This window comes from Dermacentor silvarum, chromosome 5 (genome assembly GCF_013339745.2).
Source record: "Dermacentor silvarum isolate Dsil-2018 chromosome 5, BIME_Dsil_1.4, whole genome shotgun sequence".
Lineage (NCBI taxonomy): Eukaryota > Metazoa > Arthropoda > Arachnida > Ixodida > Ixodidae > Dermacentor > Dermacentor silvarum.
Window position 1 is genome coordinate 60,285,653 of NC_051158.1, and position 27,910 is coordinate 60,313,562.

The 27,910-nt window shown below is 47.8% G+C and overlaps 1 protein-coding gene and 1 long non-coding RNA gene across 3 annotated transcripts in view; one reads left to right on the top strand and one right to left on the bottom strand.

The window, feature by feature from the left end:
• Window positions 1–27,910, bottom strand: part of LOC125945644 (uncharacterized) — a 40,386-nt gene that overhangs the window by 7,323 nt on the left and 5,153 nt on the right. Inside the window, exons 2-3 of the long non-coding RNA XR_007467125.1 lie at window positions 24,226–24,337; window positions 11,640–11,757 (exon numbers count right to left, since the gene is read on the bottom strand). This is a non-coding gene — a long non-coding RNA (uncharacterized LOC125945644). The remainder of the gene's footprint in view (window positions 1–11,639; window positions 11,758–24,225; window positions 24,338–27,910) is intronic.
• The window catches only part of LOC125945642 (uncharacterized), a 94,693-nt gene continuing 88,888 nt past the window's right edge, over window positions 22,106–27,910 (top strand). The window contains exon 1 of one of the 2 annotated variants that reach the window (XR_007467120.1): window positions 22,106–22,235. The gene's annotated coding sequence lies outside the window, so the exon portion shown is untranslated. The remainder of the gene's footprint in view (window positions 22,236–27,910) is intronic. The other variant, XR_007467114.1, reaches the window with a different exon arrangement.

The window sequence follows — 27,910 nt, forward strand, 5'->3', positions numbered from 1 at the left end:
CTATTTGCGCTCGATAAAAAAAGGCTAAGCGATTCTTCGCGGCTTAGTCCCAGAGAACTGGCTACCCCCAACACCTCATAACCCATGTTCCTGTGAAGTGTTAGACCGAGTATTCAAGAAATAAATCCTGGCAGGCTCGCTAATATTTTGTCAAGGTCTCAGGGTGGTAAACACGACGCAAGGAACGTTTGAGTTAGGAAAAGCCTTTACGGTGCGTGAGAGTAAGAAAAATAGGTATGCCAAGAAAGCACGCGTTACAAACCGAATAGCAAAACCCTAACACCCGACAAACTATATACAAAGCTAGTTAATTGAAAATGTTGTCTAAAGCCCTTACACACGACTCATTATCAAGTTCAAAATATCTAAATCAAGTACATCGATGTGGCCGCGTCACGTCGTCGTCGCTGCTTCCGGCGACACGTTGTTGGGCCCGCTGATGTGTCGTAGAATCGGCGTCGCTGAGTCCGACGTTCAGCCCACATTTGAGCTGGTCAGGGGGTCAGGAAGGTGGGCTAACCTAGGCGCCTGGATTGTCCAGTAAACTCCGCAAGCCTGCGGATCGTAGCCGCAGGGAATCCGGGAAGCGGCGCCGTCAGCCTGTAGCTGCGGCTTCCGGTGAGACATCCACTCAGCTCGCGGGTCGTGGCCGCGGCAGCTGAAGAACAACTTCCACCGGGTTGCGGCCGTCTCCGCGATCCACCGGTCTTCTTCGGCGTCCAGCTCCTTCTGCCCGTCGTCATTCCAGAGCGTAGCTGGGCCACTCTCTACGGCTACGTGTCTCTTCTCACATTGGCCACGTATCTCCACGTGAACTTTTGCACTTCTTCTTTCCTATATTGTATTCTTTTCCTTCGGACGCACTTTTATTGCGATAGCAATTATATGGACACTTCAACTGGATTTCTGCCGTCGCCGTCGCCGTGAGGTTCCGTATAGATAAAATCTGCGCCGCGCGCCGTATGCCCGAGCGGAAGCGTGCGGGGACGCGCGCTATCACGGAGAGCGAACGCACTCAATCTCCCACGCGCAAGCAAGGAAGCGGGAAGCCAGCGCCGGAGGGAGCGGGGGGGGGGCACTTCTACTCTTCCAAAAACCGCGCTCGTCGCTCGCCCGTAACGTCTCTTATCTCTCCCACGCGCAAGCAAGGAAGCGGGAAGCCAGCGCCGGAGGGAGCGGGGGGGGGGGGGGGAGGCGCACTTCTACTCTGTCAACAACCGCGCTCGTCGCTCGCCCGCACCGTCTCTTATCTCCACACGCCTGTGACCTTTATGCACTGTGCATTCGCCGCTCAGTTTCTGTTGCAGCGATAGACCGCACGTACCTTCGCCCGCTGCAGCGTATGCGCTTGCTGCCAGCGTTTTGACAGTCGTTGTCTGCAGTCATTCAGTGTGATCTATTCATGTTTGTGCGCGCTCACACCACGCTTGTTCATTCAGTTAGTAAAAGTCGGGCCACATTTTCCAACGCACGCTACACATGTAATGCTGCCCGGATCGGCAGTGCAGCGCTACAGGTGTGCCCCTTGGCACGCGCTGCCCACGGGAAGCGCTTCTCATCAACACCACCGTTTCACACGCGCCTTCTCGTGGTAATCGAGTCTCTCTTCATGTCGGTCTACTTACGCCGCAGCACACCTGCTTAATTAATCAGCTCATGTTTACTACAATTTATATTGCTACCACAGCCGCTCACCTTACTTCGTATGACATTGCTGTGTTGCTATCGCATTCATTGCTTCGCCCTTAGGGCGAAACCGTGAGTTTTTTTTCTAACCTCTTTTTTTTCTTTATTTCTGCCACCGACTCCTCGTGGCTTCTTGCTCTCTTCTTATCTTCTGCTTTTTCTTCTTCATTCATTCATGCTTTCTTTATTGGCTCATGACAGTCATTTCTTTTTCTTTGGGCCTGTATTTTGCGTTTCCAATTTCGCCATCATGGCAAGTCTTTACATATTCATGTATATAATTTTTCACATTTTCCCGCGTGAAACGTTTCTGCACCTTCATATATGTCCTCCAAAAGTCGTCTCCTCAGTCGGGGCTGTCGTGATGAGCTTCAAAATCTTCTGGCGACTTGTTTCTGGTACTTAGAACTTTCCACCCTTCAACACAATATCTTCTGTGTCTCCTCAAATACTTGCGACATGCTGATTTTCAGTTATTTCGGTCTCCGGAATATGTAATCTTGATAAAGCGTGCGCGTCAGGGAGCTTCTTTCCAGGACGGCGACGACGTAAAGGCAAACTGCTGGATTTCGCTGACCCAACGAGCAACCCTTCCCTTCGGTTGAGTAATGTTCATCAAAGAAGTCAGACCTTGGTCGTTCATAAGAAAGTTAAAATGGTGACCTTAGAGATAAGTGCAAAAGTACCGCAATGCCATGACGACGGCCAATGCCTCTTTTTCCGTGGTGTTATAGTTCCTTCCCGATTTGCTGAAGGTGTATGAGTAATCTGCGATTACATTCAGCTGGTGTTCCGGTGGTTTACTGGCATCTCGTTGATAGAGGAATGCGTCGGTTCCATGCAACGATGCGTAAGTACACAACTGAAAAGGTTTCTTGAAGTCTGGGAGTACTAAGACAAGATCTGATGAGATTGTTTACTAGTTCTTGGTAAATGTCCTCGCATTACTTGCTCCAAATGAACGGGGCATCTTTTTGTATTAATGCTGTCGAACACCGTGTTTTCATGGCAAAGTTATTATTGAAGGCCCTTAACTGTCCAGCTATGCCAAGGAAAACCCTCAAAGAGTGCAAGTCATGAGAATTCGTCAAAGTTTTAATCCTCTGCACTGACTCTTCCTTCGTACTTTTTGTATGGCCGTCAAATGTCCTTTCTAAGAAAACACCCTTGTCTTGAAAAACTCACTGTTTTTTTTAAATTTATCTTCAACTTTGCTTTTACCAAAGCATTCAAATCCTGCGATAAATGCAGCTCAAGTTCGTCTTTTGTTCGAGAGTAGATAATAATTGTTGCGTGAGCGTTGCTTGCTTGAGCCGCGCACCATCAGAATTGGAGTACGCTTAAACTTCGCCTTTAAGAGTGGAACGCGACAGCATTCAAAGATACCTGGCGGCTTATCAGAATTTTTTCTCGTATTTTCAAATCCCAATCCGACGCTATCGCGTCTGTAGGTTGTGGTTAATTCGCACTTTACGATTTTTCCGACGGATTTTACTTTGAGATATTCAATTTTTGTTAACTGACGCCTTGCGCCATGCGAACGGTCTGCCCGGTCGGGGTGGTTCGGGATGATGTGGTTCGGCATGATAATTTCCACCAACGACGCCGGCGCTTACGCCAACACCGACGCCAGATTTTCTGCGACAAGGGGCCCTTAACGCGGTCGCGCTAATAATGACGTTGACGTACGGTCGCGCTAATAATGACGTTGTTTGTACTCTTGTGGAGTGTTATCTACCAATACCAAGGTCAATTCTTGAAAACCAGTGACATCCCCTGGATTTATTATTAATGTCATCTATGCGTCGTATAGGAAACGGAAGCAGATCTGTTTGCTTAATAATCACATCAGAATCAGTACAAAGCCTGAATGTCCCATCTCCTTTTGGCACTGTTATAATGTGCGAAGCATATGTCGACGTTGATGGTCTTATAATTCCCGCTGCGAGCATCTGATGCACTTCCTTCTTCAACCACATCTTTTTCTCGTGTGATAGGCTGTAAGGTTTCTTACGGACAACGGTTGTGTCTTGCGAGTTAAATGGCACTTCAATGAACGACGTTACAGAAGCGTAAGGCACAATGCATACAAGTTCGGGGTAAGTGCCGGGAACATCCTCTGACATTTTCACAACTCGGACATTTCCGGTCATTCCATTGTTCTCTTCATCTCGCGCGTGATCGATAGTTCATCCTGCCACGAGATGTTGACCCCCAAAAGCTTCATCTCTGGCCTTGACAACATGAACACAAACTGGACGTCGTGCATTACTATTGGTTCAGGTTCCAAGCTGACTGGCTCTCGTCGATCTGGTTACTCTGGACATATCCGCGTCGATTATGGTGTCGGCTGGTTCCAATCTGGAGCCACCAGTTTGTAACGGCTGTTCCAAAAATGTAAGGAAATAAGAATGGGACGCTCTGTTTAGTCCGAAATTTTAATGAACTTCTGCTTCCTCTGTGCCCACACCCCGAGTCTCGGTCGCCTTCTTCCTTATCTTCAAGGAGGTTCCGCTTCAGGCACTTCACACAATTAATCCAGTTTTTACAAAAAAATTATTCGCTAGTAGCTTAATTTCTTGTAATTTTCTGCAACGTTCTAATGTGCCTCAGTTCCGATAAAAATTCTTTCACATTTTTGGAGGGCACCGAATTTATTATTTGTGTTTTATGATCGCACATGTATGATATTAATTTCCATTCGTACGTGCGTCATTTCAATTCGTTGTTAACCTAAACACGTCCTAGAAAATCATGTTTCTGTAGGCATCATCCATATGTTTGCGTTGATTATAATTAAACAGTCTCACAACTTTCACTACCATACCTTAGTCGTGAATGGTCAAATTTAATCTATACTATTATATTGCGAGATATCGCCGTACAGTCATTTGAAAGCAAATACACTATACTGGTGTTGGTTTTTCAGACTTCATTAGCGTCCTAGGGCTCAACCCTGCTGAAAAATTGTTCTCAGACCTAAACTGTGTGTATGTGTAAATTTTATTTAAGGAGGTCGGAGGCTCAACTTAAGCCAAGGCGTGCCGCTCCCACGTTGGCAGTGTCAGGCCAAGCCCTTCAGTGACATCATGGGCCCTCTGGACAGCCCTTAGTTGGTTTTAAAGCAATGGGCTTTGTATTCTTTTTTCCCATCGAGTCCATTCTTCCAGGAGGCTGGGAAGAGTTGCGGGGCACCTAGCGAGCATATGTTTGATTTCAATGATGCCATTACAATCATTACATTCCTTCATAATCTCCCTTTCTGGATATATTTTCTTAATGAGGTACGGCGTGGGGTGTGTACCCGTTTGCAATAAGCGCAGCGAGACTGCCTGAGCCTTGTTTAGTTTTCAGTGTGGCAATGGGAATTGCCTGCGTCCTAGATATTAATGTTTGGTAATCTGATTAAAAGTTATGAAATGGTCTCTATATTCTCCGGACTGATGGTGAACGGCTCGGTTATGGCTGTCACGGTTAGCAAGTTCTCGTACCAAGTCATGCGTAACCTCGTTGAGGTTTACCCGAGTCTCGTCCACTTTCCCCATATGCGCAGGAAACCATCGGATTTCTGTTTTCCTAATCCTAATGTTTTCATAGAGTTTAGCTGCAACTCCAGCTACGTAGCCTTCATCAAAACTTTTTGTAGCGGCTTTTGAATCACTGTATATGAAGACCCACTTATTACTCCTGATGGCTAGAGCAATTGCCACTTGTTCCGCCACCATGTAGAACATAATTTAATTATTCATAGTTTTTTTATAGATTTGCCAAACAGCAGATGGTCACCTGAATTGTGCAAGATTCCGCTATCTCTACTCGAGTCTTGCGTACAATTTGTTTAGAGATCGTATTTCAAACTCATTGCGGAAAACTACAAAACATTAAGGTTGCTAAATTTTGTTCAAGCCCTTCACACGTAGTTTTTTCTACAACACTATGGTAATGTGTCTGAGAAATTAACTGAACACGAATCACTGTGTTATATGCTGCATGTAAGTCATACGCAAACAGCCGTACCCATTCAATAAAAGGACAACTGTTTGTTCTGCTTTGATTATCGCCTATCTACCTGCTTCCGCGTACCGGTGACGCGCTTGATTGTCTTCATGATTCAAAGCAGTTGTCACCACTTGATCTCTAGTACACATGCGGGACAATGGCTGTCGGCAAGTGAAATTTCTTAAAAAGGCGTCTCTATTGCACCAGAAGGCTCCTACAAATTTCGGGCAATACCTTTTGAACTGTGTGTTTCTCGCAAACTTCAAGTGCATGATGGTCCCTCTATTCGGCTCCTGCTTATGCCTCCAGGTAAAAATAACCTGTTTCGTTTACCGTGAAGGAAGATGAGCCTCTTGGAGGCCATGGTGAGCTACAGGTAGGCAGGGACGTCGAGATTCTCTACGTTTGTGAACGCAGTTTGAACGTAGTTACCTGCTTGAACGTAGTTACCTGCATTCTTCTTTGCACTGCCGCTTGCGAATGAAGGCTGCTTACGAAAGAACGGCCTGTCACGTCTTGTGTTTGACGTCTACGCACATTGCTAACATGTCGGCATAAGTCTTGTTCAGGCGCACTATAAGACCATCCGTCAGCGTGTGGTAGGTGGTTGTCTTCAAGCGACTTGACTGGTTGAATTGTAGAATTGCTTGGCACCACAGTAAAAGCCGTTCCTCTGTCGGTATTGAGAACTTCTTGGGTACCATGTTGTAGCAGTATGTTCTCGATGAAATTTTTGCCACTTCGGCCTCACTAGCTTTAGGCAGAGCTTTCGTTTCGGCGTAGTGGGAAGGTAGTCGGTACCTATGACGATCCACTTACTCCCGCATGCTCACATCACAGAGTACCCTAATAATCCATATCGATAGGCTGGAACGGCTGGCAAGCTGGCTCGATTGGCTGTAGCAATCCCGCTAGCATTGTCGGGGCTGTCTTACGTCGCTGAGTGGACGACGTCGGCGTTCAGGCGTGGTCAGTAATGCTTCTCCTGACTCTTTGTGAGTGTACGCGAGAATCCGAAGTACCCTGCCATGAGAATCATCATGAAGTGCTTGCAGAACCTCATACCGCATTGCTGAAGGCACAAAGAGAAAGTAGTTGCTATGGACAAGAGATAAGTTCTTTAGGAGGGCGTCGTTTTGAAAAGAAAGCAGACAATCTACGCCTAAATACAGCGGGAAACGTTGCTCTTGCCTTCCAAGTAATTGACAAGGATTCCCAGTTCCGGATCAGTTCGTTGCTGTTCGGTGATGTAATCAGCATTTATTGTTGCCAGGAAGGGGTCTTCGTCTTTTTAGCTTTGCGACGACGGGTCGAAGGGAGAGAGAGACAGGCAGTCGGCATCCGAATGATTCTGTCCGGAGCGGTAGGTCATGGTGATGTCGAAATCGTGCAATTGGAGGCTCCACCATGCAAGGTGGCCTTAAGGGTTATTTTCATTTGCTAGCCTAACAAAATGGGGGGTAGGGGGGGAGGGGTCGTGACCGTTGCTTACGACTTTGAAAGGTGCGCTATAAACGTAAGGGCGCAATTTAACCGTCACCAAAACATTTGCAAGGCATTTGTTTTCGTCATAGAATAACAGCTGTCTGCCCTGAATAGCGACCGGCCAGCGAAACCTAGGAGCCTCTCAATCCGTCTTTACTTTGGATTACGACAACGCCGAGTACCACGCCGCTTGCGTCGGTGTGGATTTCAGTGTCTGCATGATTGCTGAAATAGGAGACTACCGATTGTGACAGCAGGTGTCGTTTACAGCCTTGGAGTGCTTCGACTTGCAGCGTTTGCCATTTGAACTCATCGTTTGATTTGGTGAGATCAGTCAGTGCGATCAGCCGCGAAATTTTAGGTGGCCACTGCCTCATGCTGGTAGAGGCGGACTCTGGACTTGCTGATAACTCGCCTGCTCTGTAGCTGAGATGGTTTACGGCTGCACCCTTCGCTTGCCGGGTGACCTCGTCAACCCAGTATCTCCGCCGAACGTTTCGGACCCATCTTCTTTCGTCCAGCGTCTACAGATTTTCAGGCAAAATTTGCGTCCATCACCAACCTCTGCACATACGACTGCGCACGACATGTGCCTACCCTCAAACCTGCAAACATTCCTCACACGTTTTTGTCCGTGTTGGCACTCCTCGCCGTCCTCTTCAGCCCCGCTATGACAGTCCTTTCCCAATCAGCAAATGGTCTGAACACCATTTCACAATCCTACACAGTGGACGGGAAGACACAGTCGCTATCGCTAGGATCAAACCAGCTCCCATTATCAAGACCTCAGTCTGACCACCTATCTAAGTGACCATGGCCTCTTGCCCGCAAGGGGGGGGGGGGGGGGGAGCATATGCGGCAAATTTTAACAGCGGAGCTGTTTAGCCGGGCGTAATGTGTCTGCTGAATCTAAAACTGTAGGCCGATCCTGGCGGTAGTGCAGAAAGGGTCCAAGCGCAATGGCACATACCCCTGTGAACTAGCGAAGCTAACCCTGGCTAAGTCTAGCTAAGCATGGTTGGGACTACTTAAGCTTAGTCAGTCATCGATAACCAATCGATAGCCAATCAATAGCTAATCCGGAAAATTCCGGGAAATGCTGGGGTAGACCGGTAGTGGCTTAGCCAGCCCAAGTACGCGGCGAATACCTTGCGATAGCCAATCGATAGCCAATCAATAGCTAATCAGTAATCAATCCCTAATCAATACATTTTAGAAAATGCTAGGGATGACTTGGTAGTGCTTAACCTAGCCCAAATACGTGGCCAATACCTTGCGATAGCCAATCGATAGCAAATCACTAGCTTATCGATTATCGATCAATAATCAATAAATTCCGGAAATGTTGGCGTTGACTTGGTAGTGCTTAGTCTAGCCCAAAAGCTAGCAGGTGCCCATCAGCTCCGCTGTCTCTTTAGCACTGCGCCGCCAGTGCAAGCTACGCCAATTTTTTTCCTTTTCGTCCTGTCGCGTCGGCGGTGTAGACATGAGCGAGTAGTGGGGGACAGCTGAAGTGAAGAAGAGGAAATGAAAACGATGGAGTCGATCAAGTGAAGGGACGTACAAATAAAGCCCCGGTGTTCTTAACTGCGCTTAGTTGTTCCACAGTACAAATACAAAAATGATCCATTAAATTTATTCGATGCTGGACAGAATGTAACCCACGTCACAAGGGTTCCTCAAGGACAGCAACCCAATGATTTAGTGAGCTGCGCCGTGAATGCACTGAGTATGTTTCCTCTTCAATGCACCTCTCTCCAAATTGTGTCACTGAGTATGTGCCACTCAGTCTGTTGCAAGTGAGGGAACAATTCTCAGCGTTTGCAGATACCGCCGCGCCACGCGTCTCGTCTCGGAGCCCACGCGCAGACTTCTCGACTGCGTAACGCCCAGCGTGTCTAGAAAACAGGTCGAGAGAGGAGCCCGTTTCTCAGCGTTCGCATGCACCATCACGCCAGGCATATCTTAGGTCACGCACAGGCTACGCGGTGGCGGAGCTGGATGGCGCCCGGTATTCTTTGGGAAGCGTGAAAGAGGACTCCCGCTGCAGTACACGCCTCATAAAATAATTTGTTTCGATGGTAGCAATAGCCTCGCTATATTGATTCAATGGTAAGCGCACAACTGTTCACAATCGTGGTCAAATAGGTTCTGACGCAATTTTTTGTGGCCTATTAGTCGGAAAGAGACAGCCCTCCGCTAATCAGCATGTCGGACTACCACTTCATGGTTGAGTACTCTGTAGTCGCCGGTGAATGAGTATTTATGCGAGCTTGGTCAGTGAGGTATGGGTCATTGCTGCGTTCAGAAAGTCAAACCCTGTTCTGCCCAAAAAGCGTGTTTGTGTTGTTGATTGATCCTGTCTAATTTAATGGCCAAACTTTTCTTGGAAGTTTCTCGTGAGAAACAGGCGCTACCTAAAGCCTCAAATGACGCTGTTTGGACGGGAGGACTCGTACCAATGACTCGGGGATCAGCAAGGCTATCTCGAATTGTGACTACTGACTCGGCAGAGCATATGGTCACCAAACTTGCGCTTCACGGCGCATTCGCGTCGCTAGCATGCTCGTCCCCTACCTTGAAATATTCACTTCTGCCAGTCAAGTTAAAAGAGACGTATTCTATTCAAAAAAGGAATGCGCTTAACCCTGAAATGAAACACGGATGGCAGGAACGACTGCAGAACACAAGTTATGCATGATCAACTTAAAATTGTGATATGTGATTGCAAATATCCACGGTAATAAATGCGCTGCATCGCGTAGAATAAACGTCTGTAATTGAATAATTTCAGTGTCAGAACACTCGTGATTATCCGAACACAAATGTTTAGTATAGTTTGTTTTCTATTGCTGCTCTTTCATTCTAGCTGATGTTAAAAAAGCATCGCTTTAAGGAAGGCAATGATATCAGCCAGAGTTAAGTACCCAAGGGAGCTGGTGTATACGCCAGGTCACCAGTAAGAACGGGCAACTAAGCCCAATAATATGTAGCCCACAAGTCCTTTAGCCGGATACGCTGCTCAGAAGGAAGCGAAAAATAACAAAAACTGTGCGAGGGGTCACGATTAGGATATGCATTAAAGTTCGCTTCAATGAAAGTGACCAAGTGTTCAGTAGGATAACTTTAGTCTATATCCTGTAGCCAATTGGAGCTAATAGAGAGGCCAATGCATACGTCTTATACGAATACTGAGCGTGAGAATTAAGCATATGCTCGATTATTTCAAGCAGTTGCTAGAAATTGCTGTCCGGAGGAATTATAGAGCCCAACTTGTTACAAACGTTATCGCATAAGGGTGACAGCAAATCAAGTCCTGCTTTGAAGCTATGTATGGCTACATTGGGCGCAATGGGGCGTCAGTAAAGTTAAGTAAGGACCAAGTCTAAAAGACCGCCGTGACAATTTTTCTCCTGTGCCAAATATCTTGTTCACGCGTTCGGCTAAACGTAGATAGGAAGGAAGTACCAGTCCGCTCAATCAACCTAACTCTTTTCCCACCGTAGTATCGGGAACAGCGGAGAAAAGATACAAAAGAATATTGCTCATATCGTGACCTTTGTTGCGCCCTTGACAATGCAATAGAAACTCTTTCAACTCTATGTCGATTGTGAGCAGTGAGATATGAAGACAGAGTGACTCAGGAGAGCAAAAGAGAACGAATGGAGCAAACAGCAAAAAAAGGCAGGGAAAAAGAAAGAACCAGGTACCACATGAATGAAAATGGGCTAGGCAATCCACCTTGGCAGATGGGCGCACGCATCGGGAGACGAGTTGACAGAGCGCAGCGTTCGCGGAGAACAGAGAATTGGTGCCACCCAATGGGTCCGCCTGAAAACTACAGCACCCTTGCACATCTCGTCCTTAGGGGGACGCTTGACAAGGCTCTGATCTCCGGCCTCTGAAATAACGCAGGCCCGAAACCACCCGAGGGCTCAGGACGCGTAAGCACTTGAAACACTGGCCATGGGCGCAAAACTGGTGTTTAAGGTCAATACCGTTCCTTACAGCTTGGCAAAGCTTGTTCTGGGCTCTGTCATCAGCAGACCACACGGTTGCTATTAATCAGCCGGATCTCTACAAGTATCATTGAACGACGTCTTCTACGCGAAAGAAGGGGTGAAGCGGGTCATGGAGACACTACTGGCGATATAGGGAGGGGATGAAGCTACCGACATCGAAGACAACAATGCTCCTAGCTGGTTCATCGGTACCCTACGACAACAACAGTTAGGGGAAGTATGAAACTTTACCACGTGGCTTATTGCGAACTCAGTTTTGAAAGATGTAGCATCGATATACAGGACGGGTAGGACAAACACTACCAGTTACGTAGCTGAGAAGAGCTATATATAACATGTAATTTCATGCACTCTGAACCTTTTTGTTTTTGTATTTTTGGTATGCCATCTTTATGAATTACGCATTTTGCAAAATCAAATTATAGAGTATATGCATCATAAACTTACCCCGTTACAATTACTTTTCCTTCCGATGCCCGGCATTTAACGTGCTCACACGGCTCAGACAGCTTCATAATTTGCCCTTCATATAAATGATGGCCTTGGTATATACAAGTCGGTGGTTCTAGTGATAAAACGCAAAACAAACCAAGCATACAGTTTCCGCATCAGTGATATCGCTCTATACATGCTGCTGCTTATTCGTGCTGCTACTCATCGCGACATTATTCCCATCTTTCAGTACACAATTTATGTAACAGTTTGCGTTTTTAGTGGCGCTACATTTGGATCAAAACAATCACACAAGGTTAAGTTGGAAATAGCTGTCATCCATTAGAGCGAAGTTGGCCTTATAAACTGAGCGCTTGCCTACGAAGAAGACAAAAAAGAAACTAATCATATAATTCGCGTCTTGTTCATTATTCATCATAAAAATAGGACACATCAGGACCCGACAATTCTTCTGGTAGGTGGGGTAGATTGTCGCTATATACCTCGGAAAGATTGCCTCACGTTCGGTCTAGTTCTTGTTCTCTCGATTGTATCCATCAAAACATTGAAGGCATCAGTGAACAAAGGTGCTTCATTGGTGTGATTACGTCAATAGATTACAAGTTAATGTGGTTAGGTTTTACTGACGGTCTAGCTATACCACATCAGGAATCTCATACAACTACACTCAGTATTATTTAAGTGTAATCCCTGAGTGGAATAGTCTGTGGAGCCCCGACTGTTTCTATCTCAGGGAGACTGGCTTGCCTTACTCGTTCTTCAAAAGCTTAACTGAACAAGTAACTCAGCGCAATATAAAAGACAGACACAAGAAAGGGACAAACAAGGACAAGCGCTTGTCCTTGTTTGTCCCTTTCTTGTGTCTGTCTTTTATATTGCGCTGAGTTACTTGTTCAGTTATGCAGAACCAACTAGCCCAACAATTAACTATTCTAGAATACATTTCAAAAGCTTATCCCAAAAAAGCCCACACACGCCTTGACTACTATAACAGATACAAGATATAATAGGAAATCGAGTTTCACTGATGTATACAAGGTAAACCTGCGTTCTTTAAAAGCTTCCTTTACGCTATAATATACTGCCTTGCTCAGAGCAGGAATGTAGCAATTTCTTCATATCTTCAGTGACATGAGTAATTCCACCTGGTCACCCTGCATGGTATTCTTACCCCTGCCGTGGCCACATTTCGATGGGGGCGAAATGCGAAAAACACCCGTGTTCTTAGATTTAGGTGGACGTTATAGAACCCCAGGTGGTCGAAATTTCCGGAGTCCCCCACTACGGCGTGCCTCATAATCAGATCGTGATTTTGGCACGTAAAACCGCATAATCAATTATCCCCTGGCAAGCCCAGATGCTAAAGCCATTGACAACTTATTATCCTTGCAATATAGTAGTTATAAACGCACAAGAAAGCTATGTGACGGGTGCCAAAAATTTCGTCACGGCAACGTGACTGGGTCATGGCTGGCACCAAACAAGAAGGGCGTGTGGTAGCGTAGTGAGGCACGTCAAATAAAAGCGCTCCCGCGAGCGGGCATTCCATCACTGACAGAACAGACCTGAAGCGGTTTATTACAAGAAGTTTTGTAGTATCTCTGAAGCAGCAGGAGCTTGATGTGGGCGAGTTCGTGTAACATACTTGAAGAAAATACAGCACAAAAGAGACGAGGGCCAAAACAAGGCAGGCGGCCGTCTGTTGCAGCTGCGTTCTTTTGGTCCTCGTCTTTTTTGCGCTGTTCTACAGCGAAGCTGTATACCTCGACCAACCAAGAAAAATTTCGCGTCGTTGGCGTAAGCAAAAAAAACGCCACGCTAAAAATTTAATACAAAACAGCATATCTCCCCTGTTTGAACGAAGAGGAAATGATGACGCTTATTAAGGCCCAGGATCAGGCCTCTCAAATCCTGGCAGTCCAGAGGGCCCGCGAGAGGGCCGTCAGGTTTGACCTGATGGTCCCCGAGTGGGCCTAGGAATGTGTCGCAACTGTTTGGGGTGCAGTGCTTGTGATGAAGAAATGCCATCGCACTAGGTCTAGAGAAGCGAGCGATTCTCGACGCTGACCATATTTGAGACAGTGCGGCTCTGATACATCACCGATGACAGAGCAGCCATCTCAAACGACAGCTGCGATACGTTGTCGTTGGAAGACACAGCACACTACTCAGCATCGTCGTCCAACACGGCGCATCGACACCTTGCAAGCAGCTACAGTGATGTGCCAAGGTAAATACACCTGATAGCGAAGCTTCCATAGAAGACCATACGTTCAAAACATGGCGGCTTATTGGCGGTTCATGGGGCTTAGCGCCACCTGTGTGAGGAGGGAACACTTCCGGCGGAAGAAAAAAATAATTTGACGTCATATCCGTTAAAAACAGAAGTGACGTCATTTTGTTCTCATAGCCGCGAAATTTGTTTTTGGAGGCGTGCCATAGTGCTGTATATTCAAATGCCCCGCCATACGACTGGATGGGCGTTCCGAGCTTTCAGCGCGGAAAGCGATGCAGGAAAAGGTCAGCCGTATGGGCGTCGAAATCGCATCGCTGCACAGAACATACTTTCTTTGGAGGCCGACGAACGCTTTGAGCGTAGATTGTGTAGAGTGCTCGTCCTTTAGGGTCATCCAGCAAGCCCACAACGCGGCCAAATGGCTCTGCCTGCCGGTCCCAATGTGGGAGCAGCCCACTTTGTGAGGCAACTCACAACTTGCAGGACCTAACAAATGTTTTACTTCTTTCCTTCGTCCTTTCATCGGATGCGAAACCCGTCGGCCAGCGATGTCGCACGAAAACAACTAAAGTAAACAAGTATCTGACGGTCGCAACTCACTACTTTTGACTGCACAGGTTACGAAACAATAAAACTACCCGCGCCACCTAATTCAGACAAACGTCGACATGCAAAACAACACAACATGTGAGGGGGCGTATTGTACCAGGGGAACTTTGCGAGCGCACCTTTCCACGCACTCCAAGATCGACCTTGCATCCAAGAGCTGCATTGCATTGCAAGTGAAAGCGGCATCAACGCCCACTGCTATCGACGGGTGCATTGGCGGTGGGCGCTGAAAAAAAGGTATTTATTGACAATGATCAACTAAAATCGAGTTGTATCTTTTTTCTCGCCATGCGTATATAAAATGGAATAGGAATTTTATTTTCGTTGAAATAATCTAACTGCGTCTCGCTTTAATTAAAAAAACGCTTTTTTTCTTTCACAGTGTTTATTCCCTCCCAACATAGTCAGGCTTCAATCGCTGTTCCGATAATCACCCTTGCTGATGTCGGTGACAATTGGTTCTGAACCGCATTTCGCTCGAAGCGTCGCGACCTAATTGGATCGACCTTGAATGTGCCGATAACTGCTGTGCGCTACGTTGCCACAATGCAGACAATGAGCCGTGATGTGGGGTCATCACAGCCCATGAAGATAAATGCATAAGGCAACGAAAGTCGACGCTTTGTTTTTGATAGTGGTGCTCAGTACATCACCGATGACAGTGCGTTATGCCTGTTTTATTTCGGCGGTCAAGATTCTTGATGCCCTCTCAGCTCAGCCCCGCGTCGCTGTTGCCGAAAAATAAGTTGGGCGTGACCAAGCCGTGGTGGGTGTGCGCACAAGAGTTGCATGCCTCGAACGGGGCGTCACCTATAGTTTTGATTGACAGGCGAACGCTTGCCAAACTCCTACACCGTGAAACCCCCCTCGAGTTGAACTCGAGAACATGGCGGTGGCAGCAGCAGCCTTTGTCATCGCATCACGTGGCAGCAAGCTTGAGTCAATATTGTTACGGGGAGATTTACAGAAAAATGGGGTTTATTTACACTATGTACAAGGAGAGTAAAAGTTGGACAGCAACAACAAAGTTGGCGAACCACAGTTTCACTTCTTCCTCCGCTTCTCGGCTCTACGCTTCAGGATCTTTGTGCGCCGGACAACTGGCTCATAACACTAGAGCACTGCACGGGCTCAGGCTTACTTGAATGCCCGGGCCAAGCCCGGGTAAGGTAGTTTTCTTGCGGGTTCGGGCCGGGCTCGGGCACGGCATGTGCTTTTTAACCCAGGCCCGGGCCGGGCTCAGGTATTTTGACGCGGGCCCGGGCCCGACTCCGACTTTCTGGTGGTGTGGATGTAACGTACAGCGAGTTATCCTCATGTGTCTCGACTCTAAGGTAAAGGGGTGGCGGGCCGGGCCGGGCGGATGACGCTGATTATTTCCGGGCCCGGGCCGTGCCCGGGTTTCGCCAGAAAACTTTTGGTGGGGCTCGGGCGGGCAGCCCAACGTAAAAACGGGCCCGGGCTGAAAAAATAGGCCCGTGCAGTGCTCTACATAGTGCAGTGTTCTAGCCCAACGCCAGCACGGTCAGGACTGCGTTATTGCTTATGCCAGTCGCCTTCTTTCCTCGACTAATCAAAACTATTCGATCACAGAAGGCAGGTGAGACGCCGTGCTAGTGCTGCAAAATCTTTCACAAACCGCCCCAAAATAAGAACACAGGCCAAAAAAGAACGAACGTCCTAAGTAGAGCAAGGTGTCGGAAAGTTGGCAACGGCGCTAACTTTGGCAGGGTAAGGCCGTATACCTGTAGCATTGACAAGATGGCTAAGTACAGTGATTGATCTCTTGGCGACCGAAGTGGCATTTGGCAGAGGTAAGTTGAAGACCGGCATTGCGAAGGATGCGCAGAATAGCCGAGAGTCTACTTAGATGATTGGAGAACGTAGGCGAGAAAATGATGACGTCATCGAGATAGCACAGGCAAGTAGACCACTCCAAACCACGAAGAAGGGAGTCCATCATTCTTGCGAATGTTGCTGGGGCATTGCACAAGCCAAATGGCATAACTTTGAGCTGGTAGAGCCCATCGGGTGTAATAAAGACGGTCTTCTCCCTGTCTTTTTCGTCAACGGCGATTTGCGAATAGTCGGACCGAAGGTCTGTAGAAAAAAAGTACTGTGCGCCATGCAAAAAGTCGAGGGCGTCGTCAATTCGCGGCAGAGGGTACACGTTCTTAGTAATCTTGTTTAGATGGCTATAGTCGACGCAGAACTGCCAGGTGTTGTGTTTTTTTCTGACAAGCACCACAGGGGACGCCCAAGGACTCGTGCTCGTAGATGTTTCGATGATGTCCTTTCTAAGCATGTTCTCCACTTCCATTTGAATTAGGCGCCGTTCAGTCGCAGACACTCGCTAAGGACGCCTATGAATGGGACTGGCATTGCCGGTGTCAATGCGACGAGTCACAACGTTTGTCTGGCTGAGATGGGGAGAAGCAAAATCGAAAACGTCACTGTAAGCGGCTAGCAAGCGACGAAAGTCGTCATACTGAGCAGCCGGAAGGTCTGGGGCGATCATGGCATCAAAATGTGCATCAAATGAAGTACTGGTGTCAGGGCTTCCAGAAGACGGTGGTGCATCGATAGTAAGGGGCAGAGGGTCATGCGCGTGTAAAGGCGCTATGCTGCCTAGCTTGATACCTTCGGGTAGAAACTGTGGTGTGCGTCCAAAATTCAGAATAGGGATACATGCCCGATTCGCAGAAACAGTCACAACGGAGTGAGGGAGAGCTACATGCCTTGTTAAAAAAGCTTCTAGGGAAGGAGAGATGACGTAGTCGCCATCACAAACGGCGGAATCTGAGGTCAGTGTGACATATGTTGCGGCGGCTGCTCGAAGACGAACAAACTCTGCGAGACATAAACGCGGCGGTGACTCGGTGGAGAGATTGGGTAGAGAAGGAAGTTCCAAGTGGGGAAGGCCAGAAGAGCAGTCGATGAGCGCAGAGTGGGTACTCAGGAATTCGTGGCCGAGGATGACTTCATGTGGACATTGGTGCAAAACGGCGCATAGAACTGAGGTCTGGTGGCTGGCGAAGCTCACACGCGCGGTGCACAACCCAACGACGCAAGATGTACCGCCGTCGGTTACACGAACGACAGGCGACGCCGTGGGCGTCAGAAGCTTGCGGAGACGACGAGAAAGGTGAGCGCTCATAACCGATATTTGTGCCCCCGTGTCTATGAGCGCCGAAATAGGCACGCCGTCCACTTCTGTGTCCAAAAGGTTTTGTTGGGTGGTCAGGGTCAACAGAGGATTTCCGGGTCGGTTGGTAAATGCAGCATCAGCTCCGGGAGCGGCACCGGTCAGTTTTCCGAAGAGGGACGGCGAGGGTATGGCGACGGTGAGCGACGGGCAATTGGTAAGCGAGAACGCCGGTTCTGTGGGGACGGCGAGCGGCGGTCGTAGCGTGGAGTTGGAGCAGCAACATCACAGTACGGCAGGTCATTGCGGGCATGAAAAGGCGAGGACCGGCTGTCTTCCGGGGGGTAAGCGTACGCAGGACAAGGAGACGAAATCCGACGATAGCGACAATGGCGGGAGATAGGACCCACTCTATTGCAATTAAAGCATATTGGCTTGTCGTCAAGTGTGCACCACTGGTTTGTGTCGGGGTATCTGAGGTAGCTCGATTGTGGGCGTGGAGGTCGAAAGCAATTGCCGACCGTAGGGCTACTTACAGAACAGATCGGACGGATACCTGCGTTCCCCAACTCTTCGTGTATGACAGCTTGAATCAAAGATACTGCTGGGCGAGACTCGTCGTAAGAGCGTGCCGGGGGAACCGACGGGGACGCAGCCTCAATCTCGCGCATGACAAGACGCAGCAAGTTTTCGGCACCAGGCGGATGGACGTCTTCACACGATGAGCTAGCGGCGTTATTAGGGAGCCGATCGAATTGTTGTGAGACACGACGACTCTTTGCTTCTTCAAACCGTCGGTACTCTCTTATAATGTCGTCGACCGTCGAGCAGTCCTTGTACACTAGTAAATTAAAGGCGTCGTTGGCGATGCCTTTAAGAATGTGGCTCAATTTGTCAGCTTTGAGCATCTTGTCATCGACCCGCCGACAGAGTGCTAATACATCTTTATTGTAGATAACGTAAGGTTCAGCAGATGTTTGGGCCCGGCACGATAGTCCCTGTTGGCGGCTCGCTGGCGGCCAACTGGCTTCCGAAAGAGTTCCAGCAGTTTTTGCTTGCAAGTGTCCCAACTGGTCAATTCCTCCTCGTGTGTTCGGAACCAAACACGGGCCGTTCTCTTGAGATAATTAATGACGTTAGCCAGCATTATAGTCGGGTGCTCTTGCTGGCGCTTCGTATTCAATTAGCCAGGGTTCGACGTCCATGTTGTCCGTTCCCAAGAAAGTGACAGGGTCCAGGAGTTGGGTCAAGAAAATCTGTGCTGTGGTAGCCGAAGCCGAAGCAGCGGGCTTCTCAGTTGACATAGTCGAAGAGCCCACGAGATTTCCACTTCGGAGTTCCGTGATGTGCTCGTGATGTATCCCGCACCTCCACCAAGATGTTACGGGGAGAGTTACAGAAAAGGGGGTTTATTTACACTATGTACAAGGTGGATAAAAGTTGGACAGCAACAACAAAAATGGCGAACCACAGTTTCACTTGTTCCTCCTCTTATCGGCTCTACACTTCAGCACCTTCGTGGTCCGCCAGACAAGTGGCTCATTACAATATGATGTCTGGACCCGTTCACTTACATGACCGACGTAGAGTTTCAGCGTTATTTTCGCCTTTCCAAAACGTCAGTGCGCTGGCTGTGTGACGAGTTAGGCGAAGGCCCTCGTCTGCGGAGACAGCGTGGTGGCCAAATTATGCTTTCCGAGCGCAGATTGGTGTAACTAGGCTGCGGAGGAATGATTCGTGCGATCGCTTCGGCTCTCTCCGGCTACGAGCGCTATGCGTGCATCGCAATCCAGCGCCAGGCGAGGTCCGGTGGTGTCATCGGGTTACTGCGGCACCGGCAAGGACATGATGTTCAAACCGGACCAGCCAACCTGTGAAGGTGAGGTGGTCACGTTGTACAGGAAGACTCAGAATGAACGGCGAGCTGACATCTGGGGCAACAGGCGCCGAAAGCAGTTTTCACAGTTACTCAGTACCGCTGCACTACACGAGCAGAGAACCGAAGGAAGTTACTTCGCCAACACGGGCCGCCTCTCTAGGCGGCAAGTGATTTGGCTCACGTACTGTGTGAGCAAAAACGTAGACGTGTGGCTATTGACGGAGATGACCGGCGACTTCTTTCCTCTATCGGAGCACGCCATCTACGACTGGAGGAACTACGCCCGTGAGGTCGTGAGGAACAAGCTGCTGGCGCGTCCTCCACTCGGCGGTCCCGGGTAGAAAGCGCATATTGGTGAGTGCCTTCTTCGCGGCGAGCAAAATTACAATCGAGGCCGCCTAATGACGGGCGACAACTTTCCGCCAAGCCGCCAAAATTACGGTGGTGTTAAAGATGGTGGCCCATGGGTCTTCGGCATGTTCTGCGCGACCAGAGGTGCTGCGACTTTCAAGGTCGACCGACGAAAGGCGGCGACGCTAGGCGCCATTATTGTGGCCAATGTTGCAGCCAAATTATTGCGGCACTAGCCGACACTCACTTCGCCTCGCAGTCTCATACCCCTAACATACGGGCAAAAGTAAAGTCCTTTGCAGGAAACCCCTTTTGTTACTCCGAAGGACGCCTTGCAGAAAGGAGTTGCGGATATGACCCACGGCATCTTGTTTAGGTGGTTCCTCAGATGAACGCGAAAAAGAACCTTGTTTGTTAAAGCAACAAGAGAGAAAACATTTACAAAAAGCTGGGCATATAGATTACATTTAGTGATTGTAGAACCCAAAACATTTTTCCCATGTTTAACATGGCGGCGCTAGCGACGTTGTGCAAATGTTTTAGAGTATAGCTACAGTAAATCTTTACTGCTTGCCAAATCGCATTACCGCTAAAGATGAATACATTTTCCAAGGTAAAAAAGAAATACTTATGGGGCACCGTAGTTATGTAACAACTTTTCCTCTATTGATGAGTTGTGCACGCTGTATGCAAGAGTACACCTTTCCGCTCGAAAAGTAGATGCGCGATCTCCTTTCATGCAAAGGAACTCTGATACTCCTTTGTCGTGTGTCACTGCGCTTGAACGCCTTTCTTGTAGATGTCTCATTACCTAAAGGACTTTGAGTGTCTGTGTGTCAGGGGTATTACTGCAGCGTGAGCAATGAGTGATCTGTTGAAATCCCAGCGTGAAAACCAGGCGCACACCAATCTGCGCGAGGAAATACGAGCACAAGCACATAGCAAGCCGCGCCAAAGCAATCCAAAGGAAAGAGGATGAAGTGGAGCGTCCCCTCGTGGTATAACGCTAAATGTATTAAACTACAATTTAGTCTAATACACATTCAGTGTACATATCGTGAACGTTAAAATGCTTATAAACCACGTTAAAGGAACTAATAATATTTTACTAAATACTTTTAATTTATAACTTGCTTGTGCCTGTAATGCACTCGGTGGAACGACAAAGAAGTCAAAGAAGGCACGACCACGCACCGACAGTATGATCACGTGAGCCCCAGTTTGTCGACCACCTATTAGGCAACGCCCAAGGGATGATAGCCACCCAGAGTGAATCTAGATAAACCAATGAAACTGGAGGCGTGCCGACAGACAAACTTTGTCTTGGTACCATTAGTTCTTTCATATTAGGGCTTCGCCAGAGCTCGTGAAGATCCCGAGTTTCGCCAAACTCGACGCATCTTGCATAGTACCCCTAGTCTGACATTTTTCAAAGGTAACGGGTAGCAAAACGTCATTACTACGCAGGGTTCGGCTGACCATTGCTTTCAACCACCGCTACACGCCCTCATTCAGCCAGTCGAACAGCGCGGCATGCTTTTGGCAGGCGACCGCGGTTGGAAGACGCTATTCTGGCTTCATCTCCTGACACTGCAACTTCAATGCCGGCAACTACCACGCTGTTCAAATTTCTACATCACCCAAAACTGCGCGAGTGGCTATAGTAGGCCCCCCGTCTATTGTATATAAGCACTCAACACTTCTGTTCTCAAAATAATTATCCATCCTAATATTTTCACTTCCCATGCCTCTTCCCCACTGCAGAGTAGCAGACTTGAGCGTAACAGCTCAGGTCGACCTCTCTACCTTTCCTGTCAATAAAATTTCTCTCAAAGAGCGGGCCTGGTGGCTCTTCCCTCTTCCCGTGTTGTGGGAACTATCACACGAACAATCGCGTTTCTATATTCTGCCACCATTTATCGTCATTATGCGACAATATTTGAGAAGCGCTGTTTCACTCACTTTGATTGTTTTTCTAATTCTGATAATCCTTTTCCGTGGGTCTCCACTCCAGCGTTGAGAATTTTATTTTGAAACGGAAGGTCTTTTAGTGGAGTCAGCATAGAGGGGTCGCTTCATAAAGCAACATGTAATGTTATGCGTGTGTAACGAAAATATATAACTATTATCACTAATATTTTTGCTACTGTACAACACACCACCCTTAAACTTTGGTGTCATTGTGTAGAAAAAAAAAACATTACTCGGTACTGCATGTGTCGTGTGCACAGATGTTGCTGTTCTTGAACTACGCATGACGCAATCAAAGCTACTTTAGCCTCTCGCTCGGCGTGCAGAAAGGAAAGCTTGGGAATACGTCTGCTGATTCGAGCGGAAGTTGCCGCGTTTGAGGAAGCTCACTCTGCCACAGTAAGCATAGTCCATCAATTTATTATATTTATAATATTAAGAAGAAGCTTTAGCTTGGGGCCTCCTATCTAAATAAATGGGAAAGGAGCAGTCGTTTTCTCGGCAACCACTTCACCAAATTTGATGAGGTTTGTCGCACTTAAATTAAGTGACTGTTACTTGTGAATGTTTGATTTAGGTCGTCAGCTTTTTAATGAAAATTTACAAAAATTGCTAATTTTAGAAAAAGATACTATCAAGTTTACAATTATGTAACTCAGCAATAAAAAGATGTTATAATTCCATAAATTGCACCATATAGTACATCTAAAGCGGACAAAATTGATATATCCTACACGGTTGTCAAGTAGAGCCCTTATTTTTGAGTTGAACTTTTGCGAAACCCTACTAGACAATGTAACAATATCATGTAAGATATAAATGGACAAATCAAGTTTGTCCGCTTTTGATGCTTTAGCAGACGCAGTTTACAAAACGGCGATATTTGTTCTAGGTGCAGAGCTACAAATTTATAAACCTTGTTCTTCCATTTTGTGTCAAACGTACATACAATTTCGAAATATTTTTTTTCAAACATACCAATGTTTGAAAACTGTAGTTAAAATATTCATGCCCTAAATCACAATTCCGCTTCGAACAGTAACTATAATTTCACTTTCTCTCTCAAATCCAACAAATTTAATTAAAATGCGCCCAGGGGCTATCTCAGAAAAGCGTTTCTGCGTTTAACATGCATTTGAAGAGGCGGCATCGGAGCTGCGCCCAAGCTAAAGCTTCCTCTGAACCATATTTAATTACTGACATTTGGACCATGCATAGAAGTACATTACAAACGTGCGTACTTCGTTGGTCGCATGACCTATACAACTGCCAGCAAGAACATTTGGCAGTTTCGCCCCAAGGATGAAGCATCGACAGCGTTAGCAAGGTTTTCTGTTTCTTCTCCACCACTGTGCCGAAAAAAGTGTGCCACGGCAGCTACCAGGCGTCTCACAACGCTTGCGGGATGAGGAGCACCACCACTGGCGTTGCAGCCATTACACCAGCTGGGACTTTCGGCAACCTGTCGCCGTTATTCAGAGTACAGTGAAGTATAAGGTAACTTTAGCTTGACCTATACAGCCTGTTCAGCTCGGACCATTGCATACACGTAGCAGCTCCGCTGGAACGCTAGTGCGCATATCAACTCGCGCACAACTTCTTATGGCAATGAAAAAAAAATTTACGGCCACAAAGCGCCTACAAGCACAGGCGCTTCCGAATGTAGTCCCACTTGACATTTAATGCGTCAGTAATAGGAGTGTCAGTGTGGAAAAAACGTCTATGTGTGTTAAGTATGGGTAACCGGTCACGTCGTATATATATGTTGCAACCGACGGTGTTCTTACCAGGAGCACCGTCAGCTGCATAACAAGCCTACCGCGTGACCAGTTTCCCACCTTCAATCGCACGTCGATCCTCGAAAAGGCAGGGCCGTGCGTCGAGTCAACTCCAGAACAACACTTTCTAATGGGCTGAACGCGGTTTGATTCATGAATCGGGGTTCTCAAAGAGGTGCGACGTAGAGCTAACGCATTTCACTGGCATTTACCGCTAAATCACCACTATTACTTCTGCGTTTTTCTCTTCCGTGTAAAGAAAAATGAAAAACCGTCAAAGGGTGGACGATTCGCGGACCCCCGTATCTCTTCCAAGAAACCCAAAGCGTTCTCACACGCCGCCGGAATACTTCGCGCAATAACGCACGTGCAGAAGCAGCGCCCTTCACTGCCACATAAATCTGTCCCCGAGGATAGTGTGCATGAGTACAACGCCGATGCCAACAGCGGAAAGTAGGAAGCTGCCCCTAACTCCACCACCGAGGCGTTGAAGCGTAGCGTTGACGGTGCGGTCATTTCGCTTCGTTGTTGACAGCCAAATGTAGTCCGCGTCGTACTCTTCTAGCCGCCGCACATTTGCTATTGCAATAAAATAATACTCCTGTACTCACGACATGTGTATCTCATGGAGTAATAATCCGCTGTGGAATATTTTATAAATAGAACGAATGAATATACTACTGTCATCATGGCCATATGAATTCCGTGCTTAAGTATGAGAGCCTGAAAGAAACAACAATACCTTAAACTCTTATATTAAAGGATGTACAATGCTTTAACATGCATTGGTTTATTTGTTTCTTTAGTTGAGGAACGTGGTGTGCGTAGACGGGAAAGCGTGGAAAAGTGCAGAGGTGTTCTAGACCCAGGCCAATGCACACGGAGGAATTCCACGTAGATATGTTGTAGTCGTTTAAATATTTATTTGTTTATAGTTGTTTTGGTGCACCAAGTTGGGCTAGTTGGTTGAAGTTCATATTGGAAATATTTTAACTGCGCTAGGGAAACAGGGACAAAGGAAGACAAAAAATACACCACGTGCGTAGACTCGCAACTCAATTTTAATGGGTGAAAGATGGGATATATACACTGAGCATAACAAAACAACATGATCTGATTGGTTAGACATGGTCACACGAACGCTTCAATCACAATCTCGCGCCTAGATATTGCACTTCACAATATGCAAGCACCACCGACGGATCACTGATGCATCCAAGTGTTGAGTTTATTGCATAAGCCTCGAAGAGCGCCCGCGTGACACGGTCTTTCTGGCGATATAAAATCCTATATATTTTCAGTAACGCGAGCCACGCCTTGTTTGTCTCCTTTTCACAGTCCCTTCAGTGCTTGTCCACGTGGGAATAGCCATCACACGAACAGTTCGTGGAATGCTCTTTTAAACGAACATTAAGGCAGTGGCTCGTTTGTCCTATATGCACATGCCCACGAGTGAAAAGAAGTTCATATAATAAAGCGTGATCTCAGGGGACGAACTCTGGCTTTTTGTGGTCAATATGGCAAACAAAGAGCTATTGCTAGGTGACCTGTCAATTTTATTCATTACACGTGTACACAAACGTGCCATTTTCTGAGGGGCAGAGAACAAAATGGTCACACCGTAACGTTGCGCAACGTTCTTGACATTGTGTGACACCTTTTTCTAGTAAGGGATCTCAGCACAACGTCTGCGCTCCTGGTCGTTATCTTGAGGTGATGCAGTAACACCACACTTTATCTTAATAATTTTTCAAAGACTGTTGCTATTACATAGCTCGGATACCCTGCAGTAGTCAATCTGGTTACTTGGTGTTCAACGCTATTTGGTACCACGTGGCCGCAAGATTTTCGTTGAGCAGAACCGTAGAAGAGAACAACTACGGCGTGCCTGATAATCAGAACTGGTTTTGGCACGTAAAAACCCAAGAAAGAAGAAGTTGGTCCGATGGTTCATGTCGAACCCTGTTCCCTCAGCACAGCAGCCCGATGATGCCATTGTGCCATGGACTACGCAGCGACCCAGCTTGGCTAGAAAATGCTAAGATACATACATACACACATATATAGATGGCTAGCCCACAGAAAGTCCATGTATTCCATAAGAATCTAACATAATAAAATTGTTCGCGAAGTTAGCAAGTTTAACCATCACAGTCATCGTCATCATCAGTATCATCAGCGTTGTCACATTTTTAAATTCCTTTATCGTCGGTATCAGCCCAGGAACGAAGATAGAAACGGGGGTTAAAAACATACCCAATACGGTAATGTTGCAGTAACTCACCAAAGAAGACTGTGTTCAAAAGAAGCATAGGCCATTGCCGCGCAGTTCATTGAAAATTGCATATGCTGAACCGCATAATAAGAGCACGCGCGCAGCGACGACATCATACTGCATCCCGTTAATTTCTCTCTAAATGTCATCCCTCAGGATTATGTGTAAATATTATCTAGATCACACGCATTGCGAGAATCGACATTGCGCGAACCATTTTGCAGGTAACTGGTTATCAGGCACTGTTTGAGAGAGACATCGAGGTTACCCAATGTAAGCACCGACTGGCTGCCTTGTGCTCGGGAAAGGGGTAAACTACCAAGATAATTACCAACTAAATTAACAAGCATAGAGTGAGGCGCGCACAAGCAAAAATGAACATATCTCACTTGATGACCGCGGAAACTCGCTGTCAAAGCGCTGGAGTGAGGAAGCGCGAAAGCGGCAGTGAGCGAACTGACCTTCGTGCTGCCTCTCGCACCAACGCGAACTAATCACCGAAAAGAGCGCACGGCGGACTCTGTCCCCGTCGCAGATGGCTTCGCTGCGTATGTCGCGGCCCGCGCGACAGCGCACGGCCGCTACATACGCAGAAGCCGCCGGAGTAGAAATCGCCCCTCCTCTCCCCCCCCCTCCCCGATCTTTGCGCGTGTGGGATGTCGCGTCTGCTGAAGGACGAATCCCAACATAAAAGTTGTCGCAGTGTCACCTGAAAGGCGAAGCATCAATTGCGATAGCAAACTTGTAGAGAGCTATACGGAGTAATGATATTAGCTTTATCAGCTGTATAAACTTGGACATGCAGCAGCATCGGCAACACGCAGAACTGTTGTCGACGCGATCGGCGTTTTGCCCGCGTTCGCTCAAAATGCGTGCGGCGTTGGTGACTGTTGCCGGAGCCTCTGATATAAATAGGGACTGCGTGCCGCAGCTAAACGTCGCCTCCCTTCCCTCCCCCTCCCCCACGGCCTCTCGCTCGTCGGAAGAAGGCGCGTTTGCTCTACATACAGGGTGATTGTGAAGGAGAACAGAGACGCCTACTTCTGCAGCCCTTTACCCCTGCACTCGAAATCACGGTGCACGTGGATGGCGTTCCTGTCCCCCAGGTAGACCGTGCTCGCATTCTTGGACTACACGTTCAGGCGAATGGGAAGGCGAACTACACTATATCTCTCTTGTCCCGGCAGACCGAACAGACTTTGGCCATGATTCGGCGGGTCTCCAACAGGCGCTCAGGTCTACGGGAACGGGACCTACTGCGCCTGGTGGAGGCCTGTGTGATCAGTCGCATTACTTACCACCTTCCCTTCCACAGACTTACGCAGTCGGAGCAGATACGGGTCGACACAATGCTGCGAAAGGCGACCAAGCTCGCCCACGGCCTCCCACACTACACCGCCACGAAACGTCTGCTAGCCCAAGGGACGCATAACACTCTCAGTGAGTTATTGGAAGCTCAGTGGGCCAGTCAAAGACAACGTCTTTTGCTCACACCCACTGGGCGGCACTTGCTCTCGAGATTGAGACATCCAGTTTTGCACAATTATGATGAAGACATCACCATCACTATTCCGACTTGGGTCCGTACAGCCTTAAAGGTGCACCCACTACCACGAAACATGCATCCTGAGCATGACGCGGGACGGCGGCGCGCCCGTGTACGGTACCTGGTGCGCATGCTCGGTGACATCCCTGAGACAAATACCCTATACACGGATGCTGCTCGGTGCCACAACGGGTATTCCGCGGTAGTGCTGGATGGCGCTGAAACGTTTATTACGGCCGCCTCCTTACGGAATTCTACACCTGGACACGGAGAAGTCCTTGGAGTAGCGCTTGCTGTGCGACACGCTCTCCAGATTCCTGGAGAGGTGCATATCCTAACCGATTCCCAGCAGGCATGCCGCGCCTTTTTGACAGGGACGCGGCTTCTCCAAGGCGGCTCTCCACATCCTACACCAGTCCCAAACACAGACACATCTGCCCCACAGCGCATCCACTTGCTCTGGACTCCTGGCCAT